The 22089-nt window shown below is 35.6% G+C and overlaps 1 protein-coding gene across 12 annotated transcripts in view; it reads right to left on the reverse strand.

Moving 5' to 3' along the window:
• Positions 1 to 21351, reverse strand: part of ZBTB20 (zinc finger and BTB domain containing 20) — an 885897-nt gene extending 864546 nt beyond the window's left edge. For 8 of the 12 annotated variants that reach the window (XM_027765668.1, XM_027765674.1, XM_014592971.2 and 5 more), the window contains exon 1: positions 21267 to 21346. The gene's annotated coding sequence lies outside the window, so the exon portion shown is untranslated. Of the gene's footprint in view, positions 1 to 8166; positions 8263 to 9136; positions 9161 to 21266 lie in introns of those variants that run through there. The other 4 variants (XM_027765661.1, XM_027765667.1, XM_027765659.1 and 1 more) reach the window with 3 other exon arrangements.
• Between the last annotated feature and the right edge of the window lie 738 nt (positions 21352 to 22089).

The raw sequence follows: 22089 nt of genomic DNA on the forward strand, positions 1-22089 counted from the left end.
ATAGAAAGCAAACATAGATACCAGAGACAGTGTAGGAGGAGAGTGGGAGATGGCAGAGGATAAGAGATAAGGAATCAAGGATGGGGGGAAAAAAAAAGCAAAACATACAGAAAACAAGAAATGGAAAAGAAATGAAAATGTAAAGAAAAAAGAATTCCTGGATACCAACATTCAGAAACATTTAATTACCACAAAAAGAAGCTATAATATTTTTAAATATTTAATTTCTTCACACATCTCTATTCAAAAATCCTAAGTGAGCTTTTTAACATTTTTTAGTGCAACTTTACTTTGCATGGCCTTCCTTTCCCCTTCTTTCACATTTCCTCCCATCCACAGCAATTCAATTCTTTTCTTTTCTTTTTTTTTTTTTTTTTTAAGAAGAGATTTTTTGCTACAGGGCAAGTGTGTTTGCCAGAGAAAGAAAACAAAAAATCATGGTGAGGGCCACAATCCCTTCTCCTCCTCCATTCTCATCTTGGGCTCTTGGGCACTCACACACATGTGCCTGGTGTGAGTTATTAAGCCACCAGGTCTGGAACTTGAACTGCGGCTGTCTACATGGGAGTCCAGTAAGGTAAGCATTACAACATCTGCTAGTCGCCACAGCAATCCATTTTAACAACTTTGTAGCATCCTACCACATTCTCTTCCCTTTGCAAATAACCCTCTTATAAAGAAGATAGACACATAGATGGATACAACATATAAATATACATATTCAGGAATTCTTTTCATTATTTTACCCAAAGTGAATATAATATACACTTTTCTACACTTTGTTCTCACTCATCAGGAAATTCTTCTAGATCATCTGAGATGGTTTTAGGTCAGGTCACATCTCCTAGGAGCTGAATAATATTCCATAATGTAGAATGTTTCCATCATTTATTGGCATTATTCCATTATTAATGGAATTACTTTTTCCCCATTTTTACCACTACAATAAAGCTTTAACAAATCTGAAACCAAAAATACATATGTTCTTAAATGTTGTTACTTATGTTTCACCAGGATATATCCCTATAAATAAGATTTCGAAGTCAAAGGAATTTTTAAAATTTTAATAGTTTATAGGACTTAATTACTCTCTCTCTCTCTCTCTCTCTCTCTCTCTCTCTCTCTTTTTGAGAGTTTTTTGCTATAGGGCGTGTGCACTCACCAGAAAGACAGAGAGACAGAAAGTTAGAAATCACCTGCCAGAACGGGATGGCCACATCACAATCCCTTCTCCTCCATTCTTCTCTTAGGATCTTGGGCACATATGCACACACACCCAGCACTGAGTTTAAACTAACCATCCGGGACTCGAACTACAGTTGACTACATGCAAGTCCAGCAACATAAACCATTACGCCAACTACTGGTACCAGGACTGAATTTTTCAAATAATATATCACATTTCTATCAGTAGTAAGTAAGGGTTTTTTTTTTTTTTCTCATGTCACCACTAGCAATATAATGTAAGACAAACTTATAAAACTAATAAAATCAATTAAGTGCTAAGAGACAATATATCACTGCCATTTACACTTGATTTTCTTAATTACTAGTGAATCTGAGCATCTTCTCTTATGTTAACCAATAGGATTTACTTTTGGTGAACTATCTTTCCTTTCTACATTTCCTTCTACATTAGATTATTTCATAACAATATCCATGAGCTCTTGATTTTTAAGTTAATATGTACTGCAAATACTTTCCCAGATTTCCATTTTCTGAATCATTATTTTTATATTAAAGTTTTTATTTTATTTTTTTTGCCATAGAGTGTGTGCACTTGCCAAAGAGAGCAAGAGAGAAGGAAAGTGAGAAATCACTCACACAAGGCCATGTCACAATCCCTCCTCCATTCTCCTTTTGGAATTTTGGGCACACATGCATGCACACATGCCCAGTGTGATTTTCAGGCCGCCAGGTCTGGGATTCAAATTACAGTTGGCCAAGTGGGAATCCAGGCCTTACCCACACCAACACCTACTGTTCCTTAAGTTTTGCTTTTTTTTTTAATGTAATCCATATGTCTAAGCCTTAATAAATTTTCAGGATTTTTAGTCTTGTTCTAAAGATTTCAGTCTCTTCAATTTTTTTTGCAAGTTTCTCTTTTATTTAAACCTTTCACCCTATTTTTATAAAAGGTACAAAATAAGAGTATTTTCATTTTTTTCTAGAGCTACCAAGTTATGCCAGACCCCTTAATTAAATGATCTATCAGATTTATCATTTTCCAACTACACGGTATGTCTTTTAAAATTCACTAATCTGTTGCACTGATCTTTTTTATCTACTCCTATGGTATTATATATTTTATTAACTGACTGTGTAATATGTTCTAGTATAAACAGTCCATGTCTCTCCTGCTTTTTTATATTTACTTGCTTTTTGTTAGTACTTACACTTCCATGTAATTTTAAAATAACACTGTCTACTTCACAAGAGGAAAAACAACCCCAATGCGATTTTAATTGGAATTGTATCAGATAACTTTACTAACTTAGGAAAAATGAACACCTTTGTTCTTTTCCCAACCAAAAACATAATTTGTGTTTCTTTTCATCAAAAATTGTTTTATGTGCTTTAATAAGATATCTTTTTTTCATATAATTCTCATACTTTTCTTGATAAATGTTTTACTAAGGATTACAATTTGTGTGTCTTTAGATTTCCCTATTGAGAAAAAGCTACTAGATGCCCATTACTTCCAGAGAAAAGTTAATGATTTTTATCTAAATATGTTTGATGTAACTACCTTATCAATTTTTCTTATTCTTTTTGTTGTTGTTTAGTTTTTGCTATTTGCTATAGGTGTGTGTGTTTGTCAGAGAGACAGAGATAGAGAGAAAGAGATGGAAAGTAAGAAATCACCCCCAAAGCAGGAAAGCTATACCGAAATTCTCTTTACTCCATTCTCTTCTAGGGATTCTGGGCAAGCACACACACATGTCCAGTCTGATTCCCAAGCCATGGGGTTCAAAACTCGAACCACAGAGTAGGTTATATGAAATCCACTGTCTTAACCTCCATGCCACCCAGTGACCCATTGTTTTTCTAGATTTTCTTTGTTTTTTTTAGATTTGAGTTTCTAGAATTTTTAAGTTCTTCTCTACCAATGTTAATGTCAGTTATATCATTTGTCTACTTGCTAAAGTCTCCAACTGTTAAATAACATTGATTATAGTTCCTTCTCTAGTTCTAATGTTAACTGAAATATTTTTAGGATTTAACCATTAACATGTATATTTTCTTTGACTGTAAATAAAAATGTTCTAATAATAAATTATATGATTCTCACTTTGATTGACTGCTAAAGGAATATTTGTTGAATTCTATCAAATACTTTTCAACATTTATTGAGGTAAACATGACTTTTCTCATTTAACTTGATGATGTAATAAAGTATGCTGATAACCATTCCTATTATTGATATTATGCTTGCATTTCCTATTTAAAACAAAGTTTCTAGGTGTATTATTCTTTGATCCACAGCTTATATTTGGTAATATTTTACTTGCAACTTTAGCATTCATTCATAAGTCAAAGTGAACTATAATTTTTCTGTACAATCTTTATCAAAATCAGATGTTAAATAAAATTAGAAGAGATTTCATATTTTATTTGCCTGGAGTAATTTTTTTTAGAGATTTTTGCTATAGGGCACATGTGCTCACCAGAGAGACAGAGAGAGATGGAGAGACAAAAAGCGAGAAATCCTCCCCCCCCCGGAGGGGGGGGAGGATGGCCACGCTACAATCCCTTCTCCTCCATTCTCCTCTCAGGATTTTGGGCACATGCACACATGTGCCTGGCATAAATATTAAGCACCAGGTCCAGGACTCAAACCAAGGTCAACTACATGGAAGTGAAGCGATGTAACCATTACACCATCTGCTGGCCCCTGGCTGGAATAATTTAAATTATATTAAAATTAACTGCTCCTTAATGTTTACATGACCATATTTAGTCAATTTTCTAATGTTTTCTATGCTAATTAGCATCTGTTTTCTACTTCTTAGGTCAATGTTCAGAATTTGTAGTTGACTAAAAGATCTCATTTTTCAGGGGCTGCAAATAGATAGTTGCATAAAACTCATGATTTACTTATGTTAAAGTGCACAATTCAGTGACTTTTAGTACATTCACAAGACTGTATAAATATGACCAACCATCTATCTACTCCCAGAACATTTTCATCATCCAAAAAGAAATCTCACACCCACTAAGCAGTCACTCCCTATTTTTCCTTCTCCCAGTCTTGGAACCACTAATCTACTTTCTGATTCTATGAATTTAATCATATAATAATCCTATAAATGCAGTCATAAAATATGTGGCCTTTTGAAAAATATGCCACACCAAAATGTTTTTCCTTAAGATAGCTTAAGATGACTATTCAGAAAAGCCTTAGGTCCAGAGTTAGCTTTAAAAAAAAAAAAAAAAAAAAAAAGCTAGCCTTTTGTAAAATAAATGAACATCTATTATCTATATCAATAAAGTTAGCAGCAGATACAAGCTGGCATTCACTGATGCTCTTACTTACCTGCCTAGGCACAAAAAAGGGTTGAGTTCTGACACCTGGACCAGCTAAACTGGATAAATCTTTGCAACTTCTCTCCACCCTTTCTTTGCTTCACCCCCATGCTGCAGCTCTTCTCTGTATGACATAAAACCTTCCATTACCAGGCTCCTCTTTGAGTCTCATTTGATAACCTCTGGTGTACATGTGTGCACATTTTAAATAAAATTAATAACCCTGTTTTCCTGTTTAAATGCATACACACATACACACACACATGCGCTTGACTTCTTTCACTTAGCATAATGGCCTCCAAGCTTCATCCATATTGTAGTATACGAGCACTTTGTATCTTTTTATGACTGAATAATATCCTATTGTATAAATATACCAATATGTTGTTTATCAATTCAGCTGATAAAGGACTTATTAGTTGTTCCCACTTTTTGGCTGTTATGAATGATACTGTTATGAATATTTTTGTATGACTTTTGGGTGAACATATGTTGCAGTTCTCTTGAATATGTATCTAAGAGTGGAATTGCTTGGCTCATTTTCTTTGCTTTTATCATCTTTGCAAGGAGTATATGTATTGCACTGGTGTTTCCAAAGGGCCAACTTTCACATTTATTTTTGTTTAGCATATTTTCTTCTCTATTCCATTAGATTCACCTTTTTAAGAATTCCTTCTCCCTCTCTCTTGCATAATTTTTTTTTCTAATTGAAGTTAGTAGGTTATCCTTTATTTTCTATCTTTCTTAGCAACAAAGACATAAAGGCTATCAATTTTCCTCTGAAAATTGCTTTAGCTTGTTTCCATAGGTTTTTAACAAAAATAAAATTTCCTTTTCATTGCTGGCTAGGTGAATTCTTTATCTAAGAGTTATCTAGGAGTGTTTTCTTTAATTTCTATGTAGTTAAGTTTTTTAAAAAACCCTTAGAAAAATTTAAAAATTCTAATCATGTTAGCTTATAATCGGAGAATGTGCTTGCAAAATCTATGCTTTTTAAAGCTGGCAGTTTTCCTTGTGAACAAGTACAAAAATGTTCAAAAATATTTAAAGAAACCAGATTCTACATATACACTAAACTGAGATTATGAATTGTATTACTTCTTAGTCATTTTCTGTGTGCTTAACAGAACTATCTGTACCTTTCAGATAATTTGTACTTTATGTACTCACCCACTATCAATAAATCTGTTGTATACAGATTTATGCAGTTATTTTCCTCGTAAACTGTGTGTTTTAGTATACCAGTACCCTTTTTTTCTTTTACTATCGTTAACCATAAATCATATCTTATTTGGTATGAATGTCACTGTCTTTTTTCCTTTGTTTACATTTGAACTCTTGTGTCTATGTGCCTGTTTCTAATAAAATTAAGATGTCTTTATTCCTGTTTATATATATATATTTATATACATATATATATATCCATCTGTCTCTGACTTCTTTCCTTAGCATAATACCATCAAGATTCATCCACATTACAGCAGAAATGAGCATTTCTTTATGCCCATTATTTATGAATGTCTTTTACTCATAATTTTGTCTTAGACACTTTTCCTGGAATATAGTCAACTGGTTTAAGTTTTAAAACGTGATCAAATATTAGCTGTTTTTTCATAGAATAATTTAGCCCATCTAAATTAAGTGTAATAATTGTGTGCTTAATTATGTGTCCTCCCATTACTTTACAGTTTGTTTTTGTTTTTGTTTTTGTTTTTGTTTTTTTGGCCTTGGAATGTATGCATTTGCCTCAGAGAGACTGAGAAAAAGAAAGAGAAAGTGAGAAATCCCCCCCAGTGGAGGTGGCCATGCTGCATTCTCCTCTCTTCCATTCTCCTCTTGGGATTTTAAGCATGCATGCACACCTGCCAGGCATGTTTTTCAGGCCACCAGGTCCAGGACTCAAACCATGCAACCAGTCATGTAGGATCCAGCCACCCCAACTGCCACACCACCTATTTTTTCTAATTTTACATTATTGTTTCCTCATCCTCCTTTCTGAATTTTGTTTGATCAAGTGTTCTTGATCTGTTATCCCCCTGGTAATATGGAAGATCTAAGTGATGTTCTGCTGCTTTAAAGATTACCTACCTTTCCCATACTCTAATAAACAGATGCATATGTGTTTATGTAAACATACAAGAACACACATATGTCTGTCTGTCTGTATGTATGTATGCTATTTTCCCCAATCAAAGAGTTCTACATCCCATTCCCTTTATTCTAAATGAGATCTTCAAGATAAATTCATTTCCTTCCCTCTTCTTCCTTTTTTCTCATCTCCCATGAGCTATTTTTTCTACTTTCCAGCTACCCATTCTCTACATCTCTGAAATTTTGTGGGTTTTTTGGCATTGTTCTGTTTTTTTTTTTCTTTTTAGATTCTTTGCCATAGGGTATGTATACTCGCTATAGAGAGACAGAGATAGAGACAGAGGGAAAGTGAGAAATCACTCCTAATGGGACACAGCCACATCACAATCCTTCTCCTCCATTCACCTCTCAGGATTTTGGATATGCGCACACACATGCCAGCATGTTTTCCAGCATATCCCAGGTCCAGGACTCAAACCCATGTAGTTGGCCATATGGGATTCAGCACCTTAACCACCACACCCCTGATGGCCCCCATCTCTGAAGTTGTGATGAGACATTTTAGTACATTTAAATTTTCCTTAGAGAAATATGGTCCTTTCACGTCAAGAGTCCATAATTACCATTATAATTATACAAATTGCTAGGCACTTATCTTCATCTATTAAATGAAATTTCATACACACACACACACACACACACACACACACACACAATTATAAATGCTCATCATTCATGAATATTTTTCCTGCTTTTCACTGTCCTCATCTTGAAGTTTCTCTTTTGGTTCCTTTGTTGTTTGCTTATAATTTCTTATCAGGCATTTCCTCAGGTAGGGAATAATAAATATATACTCTAAGTTCCTGCATAGCCCTATATGTCTTTCACCTTGGCTAGCAACTTGCAAGGTGTTGAGACTTGAGGATTGTAGTCATTTTCTTTCTACAGTTTGGAGATGGCATTCTATCATCTTCTAGCTTTTGGTTTTGCAGATACAAAGTCCTACAGTACTTTTATAGGAATTTGTTCTATTTCTTAACTTAACCATGTTTCAAATAATCTTTAGAATTCAGAACATTCATCAGGATACACCTAAAAGGACTTCTCTTTTATTCAATACCATGAATTCATAAATGCTTTCAATCCACAAACTCCAGTCTTTCATTTTAGTATTTAATTATACCTCTCCATCTATTCTAAGTTCTCCCTCTATAGTACTCATTATTCATTTTTTAAAACCGTAGATCTGTTCTCCAGATCTCTTTTTATTCAATATTTTCATCACATTTTATTTTTGATCTATATGCTTTCATATGTTTCTTGCATTTGTTCTTTTAGTTTCCTAATTCATGTTTCAGAAGTGACACAGTCTTCAATCTATCCACCAAGTTGTTTAGGGGAGATTTTTTTTTCTTAGTATCTGGAATTATTTTTGTTCTTTATTTGAATTTCCTTAAATGCTCTTTTTTTTTTTTTTTTCCTAAATTGAGGTTTTGTTTATTTTTACCAATAGTACTAGTTACCTGGGCTGTGTACTGATTTTCCTACCTGATCTTCCTTTCTCACTTGCTACTGGGTCTTCTTAAATGGATTGTCTTTTTTTGTTGACAACTCATGTTGTACTTCAGGTCCTGTTGGAGTATCCTAAATGGCAGAAGTATCACAGGTGATAAAAAAAAAAAAAAAACAAACAAAAAAAAAAACTAAGGCAGACAGTCTCTCAGTTTCCTGACAAGGCACATGGGAGAAAAAATCTCTGTTGCCCACTATTTCTTTCTAGCCTCAGGGATAGAGAAGATTGCTAGTACATCCAAGTACTTTGGCTTTTTTACTAGTTGAGGAAACAGATACCATAAATGGGTAAATACTGATCTCCCAGAAGGGTTCATAGATTTCTGAAGCCCCAACTCTTCCCAATTTCTACTGCTTTCTGATCTTCATTCCTAGACTCCAGCACTGTTCTCTAGTTATTTACCCAACCGAAGGCAGAAAAGTTTACCTTTGCCCAAGGTGTCATGACAACAGTTCACAGATCTCACCCGCCATTTTATTCAAAATGGCCCAACAGTTTGGAATTGGAAGTGAAGAAGACAGACATATATAGGTTACCTTGTTTTCAAAATTATTAAATTTAAAAAAGGTCCAGAAGGGTGGGGTATATAAGTCTAGGTGTGTCTTCATTATAATTATTCCCAAGAATCAGTAGTTTCCCCAGAAAGCAGTAGACATTTTATAAATTGACAATATGTTCTTTGCATGCTCTTAAATATAGATCCCAAAATATACTATTGCTATTAAACATTTTAAGTAAGCCATAATAGAATCCCGGTTTTCATTATTCCAGGACATAATTATCTTTTCTTTTGAAAACAACTTCAAATCAATTTGCTGTAGTTTCAGTTAATAGGACAAATTATGACTTTGGCCAATCAGATATGTTTCCCAATGCTTACTAGCAAGTCTTAGAAATATGAAAAAGCATATTAGTGAATGTAGAGAAATGAAGCATGTGTCCTACATGGGTTTTCATGAATTAACTTCCATATGGTCCACAGCTCAGTTACACTTTTTGCTTCCTAGAAGAGCTAAGAAGAGATACAAAAATTATCACTGTTTCACTGGAGTAGACTTCTAAATAGTTCACACAAGGTAAAATAAGCTAACTCTTGTTTTATTGTGTAAAATTTTATGAATGTTCTTTTTTAAGAATTAGAAAGCTCATATAAAATGCTTAAAATCTCAACTGTAATCTATAAAGTGCAAAAATATTATGATTTGTTTGTCCTACTGTCCAGATTGGAATCATATAGGATATGAAATTTGGATTTCATCCTTGAATCAATAGGTAATGTGATTCTGTGTACTCTATTCAATACAATATCCTGAACTGATTGTAGTAGATTTGCTTTACCACTGATGGGTGATATCTGATATACTTCTTTTCTGAATCAGGGTAAATATAATTTTTTATTGGAACTTCTGCCATGATAGAATTTCATTAAGTACGTAAAAGGATGAAAGATCATAAGCATGTGCAAAAATGTTTAGGTCTTGGAAAAGTACAAATAAAGTGTACAATAGGTAATAACAATTTTTAACAATGCTAAAGGAGAATTAGTAGAAAAACTAAGGAAATGGATAGCCTGGCTAGCAAGAATTAAAGTAATCTTCCTAAGGTTGATATAAAGAAGCCAGATAAACATCTATTGAATCTCTCCTATGAGCCAGGGACTATACTAACCGCTAAGGCTATAATGATGAATAAAGCATGGTACAGGTCATTAATAAACTGTAGTCCAGTGTGTTATAGCATAATTCAAAATGTTGCCTTTTTTGAGTGGTGAACCTCAAGGAATCTAAGTCATGAGTTAAACTACATATAAAACACCAAATTGAATCAAATTCACTTTACATCAGAGGGACACATTTTTGCATAACAAAACTCACAATTACACATATAAGAGATAGAAACAAAGATGTGTAAACCCAAAACATAAAAAAAACCTACCATTTATTTTTAGTTCTTATACACTTTGTAATTCACTTTTTAATAAATGATGAGATTATAATTAGAAGTCCACTTCATGTTTTCCTATACTTCTTTTTAGCTCAAACCACTCATTGACCTTAGTATTGCCTTGTTCTCAACTCATTTCCAGAACAAGAAAGCATTATTAACAGCATGAGTTTTCAAAGGTACTTCCCTAAGGAACAGATGTATAAAAGACGGTGAGATGCAAACTCAGCTATTAAGAAGACTAGGTACTACAGGATGTCATAAGAATAAGAACAAAGGAGTATCACTGACAATGAATTTGGAGAGAAAAAGTGTCATGCATGAACTGAATGTTGATAACTCTTCTAATTTCACAATATTTTTTTCAGTGATGTATCCATCTGAAGCATACAAAATGATGATTATACTCTATCGCCCAATACTCTAAAAACAAAAGTCTAAAGAAAATATCTAAGATACTACCATAAGGAAAAGTGAAGATACATACAGTACAGTACTTTCATTATTTTTTAATCCATTCGCATGATATGACTCATATATGTAACATAGTTCATTAGTAAATGGTATCTCTTAAAATCTTTTTAAGTCTTTAATAGCTTGTAGACAAAGGGTATTTGAGTATTTATATATATATACCTGGCATATATATATCTGCATTTGCTTTGACGTCATTTAAGTTATTTGATATAAAAATTCGCTTTAAAAGCTACCATAATTCCTTTTATTCACTCATGCTATACTAAATATAATGCAATCTCTCTCTCTCTCTCTCTCTCTCTCTCTCTCTCTCTATATATATATATATATATATATATACACACACTGATTTTTACATTAGCTAATCATTTGCACCTATTACCTTGATAGCGATATATTTATACTATGAATGAAGTGGAACATTCCTTTCAGTATAGTGACAAATCAAGAAAAAGTTGAAGTTACATTTAAACTGTATTCCACATTAAGCCTGGTAGAAGTTTAACACTCAATAAACATGGTAAGGAGAGCAAAGGCTAAATTATATAATGAATGAAATATATAAGGCATAAATTATTTCACCTCTCATATCCATCAGTACTCAAGAAAGCTAACAGGTGGGTCTGTTTTGTTTTGTTTTACTGAAAACTAGACGGCAGGGACCAGCAGATTGCATGATGGTTATGTCACTGGACTCCTACATGGTTGACTATGGTTCGAGTCCTAGACCCAGTAGCTTCAAACTGACACAGGGTGTGTATATGTGTATGCCCAAAATCCCAAGAGAAGAATGGAGGAGAAGGGATTGTGATTTGACCATCTGCTCTTAGGGGTGAGGGATGATTTCTTGCTTTCTGTCTCTCTGTCTCATCCGTGAGTTCACATGTCCTATAGCAAAAGCCTCTCTCTAAAAAAAAAAAAAAAAAAAAGAAAGAAAAAAAGAAAACTAGACAACAAACAGCAATATATTATAAATACCTCTGGAAACAGTGATTTCAGAATTGGTTGGCACACAACAGACTCTCACTAAATGGTTCACCACATAGATGACTGTGCTAATTGTGTTTCTTTGTAATATGCTCAAACTTACTGCCTAATTCTAAGTTAGGATTGATGATCATGTTTTGCTGCCAAAAGCATAGCAATCTTTTTAACACATGGGGCATGTGTATGTGCATGTCCGAAATCCCCATGGGATGGAAAAATGGAGGAAAAGGATTACAGTATGACCATGCCCTGCTTGGGGGCTCCCTCTCTCTCTCCCTCGGTGAGCATATGTGCCATCTGGCAATTAAAATAATAGAAAAGAATAAGAACAAGATGAAGAAAGATACTGTTTCTCCCAACTGAGAGGCTGAAAACCACTGTATGGCATGGGTTTGTGATCACATGCCTGTTGAGTTTCCATGTTTAAGGTGGCCCATATTGAGCCAGTTATTGGTTTCTGAAACAAATTAAAGGACACAAGCATCAAAGAATAAACATAAGGGACTTCAACATTTAGCAGGAGTTGCCACTGTCTGAATATATTCTTTCTATTCTGCCTCTCCCTGTTCGTTATTACTCACTCCGATTGGAGTTAGTTTCCTCCTTATGACCTCTAGCTTCCCACTACTCTCGTATTTTATGCTTTCTTTGACCAGTTTACAATTCCTACAGCTTTTTGTTTGTTTGTTTGTTTTGTTTGTTTTTGCTATAGGGCAAGTGGACTCACTAGAGAGACAAACAGTGAAAGAAAAAGTGAGAAATCAACTCCCTCCCCAGGGGGATGGCCATGCTGCAATCCCTTTTACTCCACTCTGCTCCTGGGATTTTGGGCATGCACACCACCATGCCACCAGCTCAGCCCCCACAGCCCGTTTTTAACATTACCCAACTCCACTGTTGTCCATAGAACAAAGTCAGAGGGCTGCTACTGTGTCCATTCACTGTAGACCTCTAGACAAATGCCCTTTAAGCATTTAAACCTAGTAAATCCAGAATGAAAAGTTAAAATTTAAAAACACTATACTATAGTAACTATTCCTATCACAGACAACTCCTTCACCTTGTGCTGTTGCTCAGAACCGTCTCCAAAGTTACACTTTCCTGTAAGTATAACTACCAGTAATCTGGTACAAGGACTAATGTGGACAAGGACTAAGTGAAAATGATCCCACAATAAAGGCTTTGATGGGTAGTGATTTAGAGCTTAGGCCCTCTCAAAAGGGACTTGAATTTATATTCCCATCTGTTACATACTAGCTGTGTGACTTTGAACTACATACTTACTCTTTCTGAGCCTTAGTTTATCTTTAAAATAGGGATAATAAAGGTATCTGTCTTACAGGTTTATGGAACAGAAAAAATGTGGAAATAACCAATGTCTAGGACAGAATAAGCTTTCAATAAATTTAGCTACTAATCCTATTAACTGTTAATATTTAGTACAAAGGTAGAATGCATTCAATTTTCTTTCAAATGTGTTTTCCACTAATAATTCTGTGTATCTTTTTGGCACTAATGTCTTTAGAAAAAAGTATACAATAATTCTTCAATGCACGTGCTGGGTTTCAGTGAACACTCTAAAATCAGCTTCCCTTGAGCACATTCAGAATTATCTTTTGTATTATTTGCATAAATTGACATACTCAAACCACCATTTGTGCCCAAAAGTTGATCTAAAATGTATGCAATTTTCTTGTATTAGCTAGACATTCTGTAGATGAAAATAGCTTAGCATTACCTAATATTGAAAGGTTTGCTGTGTATTTCATGAGGTGATTTATAAAATGGTATATGATCAGTACCATGAACGTGTAGAGATGTGGGTGGCTATGAGAGAGGGCTGCAGATTGCTGTTTCCATTGTTTGATAGCTTTGAGTCTCTCATTACCATTCACACTAAGAGTATGAGCCAATTACTGAGAAACAGTGAAATTTTAAATTAAAAACTTTGAGGTTTGCAATAAAGATCTACTATGTAAGTACAATGTGTGCGGTCGTTTCTATATGTGATGGGATAGTATTTGCAAAGTCTTTTCGAACACAGGTTCTTTTCAGTATTCTACATCGAAATAAAGACAATTTTTAAAAATCTATTTTATCATCTCTATGTAAATCTACTCCTAGATGGCTATACTTGAGGATCAAAAGTTGAACGAAGTAGTTAAAAGTTACCCATTTTATAAGATCTAAATGGATGTGGTTCTTGATTACTCAAAGCATATCTATTTTTTCTTTTTTGATTAAAGAAACACAAAAACCAGGTTTAACTTTTTTCTTTGAAGAAATACATCTCTTTACCTATATATTTTATAACATTAGAAAGTGACCGGGAGTTAATTCATTCTGTTATTACCTACCTTCTCTAGCTATACAACTTTATGCTAAATGAAATGCAAAGAATAGGTTTATAAATTCTATTACTAATACAACTTCCTCAGTTAAGGTAAGCTAGTAAAACATTTATGTATAACAACAAATTAATTGTAGTTACAAACTACAAAGATGGTGGGATGCTGGTTAAGGGCACCGGACTCCCACAGGACTGACCATAGTTTGAGTCCTGGACCTGATGGCTTGAGTTCTCACTTTCCATCTCTTTCACTCTGTCCCTCTTTGGTCACATTTAAATAAATTAATTAATTTAAATGGTAAGTAAGTACTAAATAGTAAGTACTAAATATTATGGTACGTATTAAATATTATGAATCTACAGTTATGCTACAGGGCTATTTGGAAGCAAGTTTCATTAAAATGCAACTTTCATTAAGGTCAAAAAGTAAAAAGCAAAGTCAAATATGTTATAATATACACCTTCCTGATGCCCTAAACTTCCAGTAACTTTACCTGAAGCTAAAGTTTAAACACTGAAGTATCAAAGGAAACATACTCATATTATTAGTACTGAAAGGAATTCAGAAGATGAAGAACTAAAACTGAGATCCACACAGATTATGTGACATGCCTAAGATCACTAGTCTACTTCTGGCATCACCAGACTTAAAAAACCTCTACCAATCATACATAGGCCCAAGGTTCTCGACAATGTGCAACAAATTCAAAAAAAAAAAACAAAAAAAACAAAAAAAAACGAGAGAGTCTGAGGGACTGAAAAGGCAGATGTTTCCTCAAGAGAAATACTTTTGTATTTAATGACTTCTACATGCCTTGTGGTCTTTGACATAGAATGTATTTAAAATTCCCAGGTGATTTTGTTTTGCCCTTTTCGTACTTGAGTCTGTACTCCTAGATTAAGTAAGTTTCAAATATGACTAAAACAGCTAAAACTGAAATAATGAAAACTACAAAGAAAAATTAAAGTTTTTCTTTAAAGTAAAAACATGGAAGGGGTTATTTTCTTAATGCCTAAAGAAAACCAGAGATTTACTGAGTTAGTGTGTGTGATATGTGTGTATATGAGTATAATGTGGTGGTATTCATTTGGTAAATTGTTAAAAGTTCTTCTAGCTTCCTTTTGTAATAGTAAGATGTTCCAAAAATGAGTTTATACATAAAATGAATTTCTGTTAATTCATAAAGCACTAATGTATAAAAAGTAAATCTCTAGAAACTTACTAGTGATAATGGAAAAAGGAGTACCAGGAATTTCAAAATAAAAATTAAAATATTTGAAATATAGTGTTGAATCAGAAATAAAGAAAATCTAAAAAGAAGAAAGTCAAAAGTAATTGAAGAGATGAAATCTGTATCCCCAACTCACTAAATTGTGTGTATATTTTTCCTAAAGTGCATATTCATGAGCTAACAGTAAAGACAGGCTGGCTGCTTTGTTTGATTGTAGTTCTGTTTACCTCATACTGTCAAGAATGGATTTTGACACTCACAGTATTAATATTCCTATTTTTATTGATATAATTAGCACTGCTATAAATAATTCCTTGGCCTGCTATATCTAAGTATATCATTACAATCAGCAATATTAGAAATTTTTACATAGTGTCTTAGAAATAGACTCCTGGCCCAAAGAACCTAAGTGACCTCACGATGTGGAAATTATGGAGGGAAAATAAAATTGCCCTATCAATAGAGACTACTGTTTTGTGTATGACTTCACTAAACAAACTAGTTTATATTTGTTTGAAACTAAAGTTTCTCACCAATCTGCTGTTTCAATTTCACATCACACCATATTGTACCTAAAACAGGCAATCTGGATTCCTGTTGCTACTTTTTTTCCCCAAACAGCTCAGGAATCAGTTTGAAATACAAGGCTTGAATATATAAAGCAAAAGAATTAAGACATTCAAAATTCTAAACCGATGGGTGAAAATAAGTGCGCTTGAAACCATTTGTGTAAATGCTAGTAGGTGGCCAATTTATGAATTTTTGATCATTACATGAAAGCAAAATCAAAACATATTTTATCTTGCCTTTAGATAACATCAGCTGCAACAATAACCTTATCTAGACCTTGACTAGTTTGTTCATAAAACAAAGTGGGGTGAATGACCCAGTGCATATTCAACACAGAGTATGAAGGCCAAAACAAAATGACAATACAATTCAAAACAAGTTTGTGGAAATTTTCAACTAGTATATTAAAACCTTCCTTTGTCTCTATCACTTGACAGATGGTTAGCCCTCACACAGCCTAGTATCTCTGGCAAAGAAATGACTGTGTCTAGCCAACAACACCCCAAATTTTGACTTAAAATTCACTGTACACATGCTTAGACTTACCTTACAAATATGAATATTAATAGAATTAGTCATGCTTACTTTATTACTATAAAAATTTGACAGATGCCAAGATTTTATATTTTGCCTTATGAATATCTTTTTGAAACTTTCAAGTATATAATGTGAATTCAGAGTTCTATGAACTTTGTACTTTATATTCATTCATTTTATGGGCTGCTCAGTAAATGTGCCTTAAAAAATTCCAAAATAGCATTTTAGCCCAAAACTTACAAACATTTATTTGTGCTTCTATGTTATCCACAGAGAAGTTTTAGTAATAAACAAAGTGGACAAAACAAAATCACCTGCAAACTTTAAATACATTCTGTCAAAGACCAAAGGTCAAGGTTGGAATTATTTATCTAGTACTGAAATAATATCTTTATTCAAAATTCGCTCATATATAAATATACAGAATACAAACACATTTTGGGGATCAGCAGATGGTAGCGGTTACATCATTGGATTCCCATGTAGTCAACCGGTTCAAGTCCTGAACCCAGCAGCTTAAAACTCAGGCTGAGTGCATGTGCATGTGTGCTCAAAATCCCAATAGGAGAATGGAGGAGAAGGGACTGCAGCGTGTCCATCCCCCAGGAGGTGATTTCTTGCTTTCTGTCTCTCTGGCGAGTGTACACACTCAATAGCAAAAAATCTCTTAAAAAAAAAAAAAAAACCACTTTGATTATAATCCTTACTGGAGAAAGAAAAAGGTATTCGTTTCTAACATTCTATTAACCATTCTTCCCTACTTTGCTCTTTAAAAAGTGAATTCAGCTAATACAATGTATTCCATTAGTTTAAAGTCTCAGTTTTCTCCTAAATCTCCCTATTTATAGCTTTCGAATGCTGGCAAGTCTATATACAAATAGCCAGAAGCAATCACAAAGTGCTCTAAAGTGCAATAATATGTACCCTTTCTGGAAGAGGATGATTATGCTCCAAATTAGCATAAATAGAGATGTAATGGAAATATCAGAGGAGCTACAGCCCTCCAGGACAGAGGACAGGAGAGCTAAGGAGAGAGGAGATTGTATAAAAAGTTAGTCCATTTAAAGACTGAACTTGTATTTGACAAACAAGTAAGATTCTCCGAAAAAAATTAATGGAAATCAGAACTTGTTATTTGAGAACTATGAACTATTGTAGTTTTTGGAACGGTGAGACACCCACTACTTGAAGCCACAAACTCAGCATTAAATCTTATACTCACTTAACCAGAAACCAAGTTCCCTTCTGTTAGAAACCTAGGATTTTTACACCTACAGACTACATGATTAAAGTAATGCTAAAATCTTCTGTAATGTTCTTTCTGCATTACAAATGGTCTATTAAATCAGAAGTGCCAATCAAATGCCTCTGGAGTTTGAAAAAAGATTAAAGTAGCAGCACTTTTTGCAGGCCTCTTCCTTTTCTCTCTAATGTCACATATAAATCAATTGCAACAAATTTTCATCTTTTCCTGATAAAACTGCAACTGAAATGATTTAGGTACTTGATTTTTCAGATATATTTCTTAAAAAAAAATTCTCACCAAAAATTAAGAGATACTCTAGCTTTTATTTTACCACATTTTGTCAACATGTTGTTACGTAGGAATTTTATACTAAATTTTGAAACTTCATAGAAATATAAAGCAACATTTTATTTACTTCAAAGATATGCTTATAAGTATGAAAAAAATCAAATTCTTGTCAAAAAAGACCTACTAAAATATATGGAGAATGTTTCGTGATAATAAAAAGTGCAAATAAAAAAGAAGCTTTTCTAGGGCCGGCAGATAGTATAGTGGTTACATCACTGGACTCCCACATGGCCATCCACAGTTCGAGTCCCAGATCTGGTGGCTTGAAAATCATGCCAGGTGCTTGTACACACATGCCCAAAGTCCCAGGAGGAAAATGGAGGAGAAAGGATTGCAGCATAGCTATCCCCTCCAGGGTAATTTCTCATTTTCTCTCATACTGTCTCTGTCTCTCCCCAACAAGTGCATGCACCCTCTGGCAAAAATCTCTTTAAAAATAAATTAAAAAAAAAAAAAGCTTTTCCTGTCCTATCATCAGCAATTGGTAAACATCTCTTGCCTTCATGTAATTTCTGTATTTAATTTCTAAAACAAGAAAGCAGCTAGGTTTTAAACCTTCTTTCTAAAATCTCTTCTGGCAATCTGATGTACGCAAAGTATTTACAACATTAGAAGTTCTACAAGGGAAAGCAATTTTCTCTTTTGTTCACTATTACATCCCAAGAATCTAGAACAATTTGATGAATTTAACCATCTATTTCAGAAAAACACAACTAATTCAGAGAAAAAAGCAAGAGCCCACCAAGCACCAATTCTGTATTACAAATGTTTTAAATAAGTCTCTCCTTACCACTTATTTGAAGATATTTGGAATAATTTGTAACTCATTTATAAATTATAGATCCTTTACAGGAACTTAGTTGTAGCTTTTATTGTTCTAAAATGACCTAATTATTCAGTCTTTTTTCTAGGAAGTTCAATTTGTCTGGAAAGTCTTCTGAAGATTTTCACTAATGAAACACAAATAATTCATTTAAAATGCATTTTTCCTTACATTTCTTTCCTATAGCAGTCAATTCTTACTAATTTGACAGAAAGAGGAGTTGGATATTCACGGGTCTTAAAAACTTTCTGACCTAACTAGAAGTTCCAAATACCACATTTACTAGCAGTTCAAAACATACCCTTCCACAAATACTACCCTTATATAAAAGTTTCCCTTTCTCTAGTATTCCATTTACTCTCATATCATCTTTCAGTTGCTGGTCAATGTACACATGATCTATACCTGTATTTTCATCGTGTGGTCGTAATCTTAAAACACTGGCCTAGATAGGTAAACATAAAGATTTCTTCCTACAAATAGATAAAACTTGACACATTTTAGTATTAAACTTCATTGTTTAGCCTGTTAAAATCAGGATGTCATTATGAAAGGCGGTACACATTGGAAGCTAGTAGCCAGTTAAACTTGTCACCAGATCTTAATATGCAAAAGGCCTGTATTCCAGTGCTCTATAGATCTGAAATCACAAAGCCAAAAATATCCAACTGTCCAACTCACTGAACAGCTAATATGTTTCTAGAAAACTCACTCTTCTCACCTGTTTATTTCAGTACCATGTGTTCTCAAGCCTAAAGCCTTCCAAAATTGAGCTCAATTGAAATTACAACGCCAATCTTGGGAATAATTAAACCTTGAGAGCACTGAACAGTGAGTAACATCAACAATTCAAGGACACTTCCAAAAACTTTCTTGGGAAAAGATGACCCTAAAGATGGTGCAGATCAATTGCCATGACCTATACATGCATTAACTTTGATACATTCTAGTTGAGATGACAAAGAGCAAAGGCATTAAAATCAATAGAACTGTTTTCTTTTCCTAGAAATGTAAATCTAACAAATTGTAAAGCAAAAATGCAAAAATTAGTCCAATTTTGACTGGCCAAATTTATATGTATGTGGGAGTGCTGGGTGAGGGATATGTGTTTGTCTATTCCCATAAAATGGCAAAGGATACTTGATATTAGGCATAGAAACAGGAATAAAAGTAAACCATTTATTAATCTAATAATGCTTATCATTGAAATTTAGTGTTTACACTATAAAATTGATTTACAAAATTGTAATTTGTTTTGCAATTTTCAATGGCAACAAGTTACAACAGTAACTAATATAGTTTGCTTGAAAACATTGGTGAATGAAAGGCCTCTGATAATTTTATTAGCTGCAATTTTCACATGGCCACACAGTGAGAAAACGACTTCAGAAACATGTTGGTATTTAATGGTAACAAATAGTGAAGACAATTTTCACATCCAAAAAGCGTGTTCAATTTAGCTTGGGTCAATGCTGATTTTTGAGGACAGTTCTACACCCAGTCTCCTAAATTACTTCCTGTTTCATTCAGATTTTTACTGGAGAGCTGTCATCTTGCCACTGACCTCATTCAACCCGGTTCAGAGTAAGAGATCAGCGGATTACCGCGCTAGGTAGTGTAGCTGTACGCCATATTGTGTTTTTCGCTAATGTTTATAGTTTGTGTGTGTGCCTAGCATATGTTTGTGCAAGTGTGTTTATCAATAGAACTTTTACAAATTCCCTGCCTCCTGCCTCTTCAGCATCCTTAAAAAGGATAATAGCTTCAAGGGGGCGGGGTATAGGGAAGGGGGTCTGAAAGCCACACAGACAGGAATGCATTTAACAATTTAAGAGACCGCGTTTCTTTTAAACTTCTAAAAACCTTCCATTTTCTCTCTGGTATCAAAAAGCGTTAACATTTTTTAATATTTCCAAAGCGGCCCGAAGGAGGAAAGAAAAAAAGGAAAGATGGGAATCCCTTCCCAAACCCCCTCCTTTCTAGTCGTAGAAGCGAAGCAGGCGGGGCTGGAAGCTCCAGCGTCTGGAGAGGTGTCCATCGGCTCCGGGGCCAGGACCCCTCCCGCCCCCCAGTTCTCTGAAGACGCTCCAGAGACCGCGAGAGCCACTGCAAGCGGGGGAGGGCCAGGAGGGAGGGAGGGGGCGGAAGACAAGTGGGCGCCTCTAGCAGATCTTGAGCCCCGGCTAGTCCCCCTCAGCTCCTCTTCTTGTAAGCAGCAGCTCCAGACGCACGGAGTAGAGAGAAAAAGGCAGAAGACACGTTTCCAGATGCGGGACGCCCCGCCCGCTCCAGGGACCCGAGGACCCTCCCGCGTTCCCCCTCCTCCGCCGGGTCGGGCGAGGCCGCAGCCGGACGCACAGAGGGGCGGGGCGCGGGGACGCGCGTTTGGACGGCCGTCGGCCCGTGGCCGCTCCGTAACTCTCTCTCCAGTCCCACTCCCCTCCCCTCCTTCCGCGTCCTGCCGCCCCCTACTCCAAGCGTCTCGCAGACGCCTCGCCCCCTCGGCACGCACACACCCCTCTCGCCCGCCCCACAACAAATTATAGAGTTTTTGGCGTTACCTCCTCGCGCTCTTTAATCTTCTTTCCTCAACTCCTAAACTTTCCCCCGCCCCTACTTCTTCGGCAAAAGACCCACATTGGGCGTCTCACGCCGCGAACCCTCTATCTCTCGTCCCTATTGGGTTGCTCTCATGCCACTCTCGCCTGCATTGGGCCAATGAGAATGGGACGCCCCTCGTGAGGTTGCCGCCCATAAACAAAAGGCACTCTTCCTCCTCCCCCCTTTGTCTCCGCCCCCATCTACCTCTTTCCTCATCTCTGCCACCTTCGATTGGGCTAAAAGAGGCCCAATCCGCTATCTCAAACATCCATTGGGGCGCACCAACTTCGCTCAGAGAACTGTTGACAGACGATTGGTCGATAGCCCTCCCATTTTTCCCCACCTCTGTCGCACCTTCGCCCACTCTGGAGAGGTCACTCGTATCTTGTTGTTCAGTGATTCGAGAGGTAGAAAATTATTGGCTGAGAGGGCCCGTCAGACCGGACTGTACTGAGGTGTGATTGGTCAATACAGACACGATCAAGTTCGGTTGTTTACTCCTCCACTGCTCCCCCCATTTTTCCACGCCCACCGCCCCTTCCCGGCTGCTTTTACTTTCTACGCATTTCTATTTCCTCCTTTATTTATCTATTTGTGATAAACTTAAATGACCCGGCGATGGAGGCGGGACTCGAGGAGAGGCCGAAGGATGACGAGCGGCACTTGGGGCCAATTGCCGAGGGGGCTGCCGGGTGAGGGGCAGTGGGGGTGGCCAGTGAGAGGGAGGTGTCTGGAGGGCGCTAGGCCTATAGAGCGGGATGCCCCAGCGGAGGCGGCGGTTAC

The sequence above is a fragment of the Tupaia chinensis genome, unplaced genomic scaffold (assembly GCF_000334495.1).
Source record: "Tupaia chinensis unplaced genomic scaffold, TupChi_1.0 Scaffold139218_1, whole genome shotgun sequence".
In the NCBI taxonomy this organism is placed as follows: domain Eukaryota; kingdom Metazoa; phylum Chordata; class Mammalia; order Scandentia; family Tupaiidae; genus Tupaia; species Tupaia belangeri.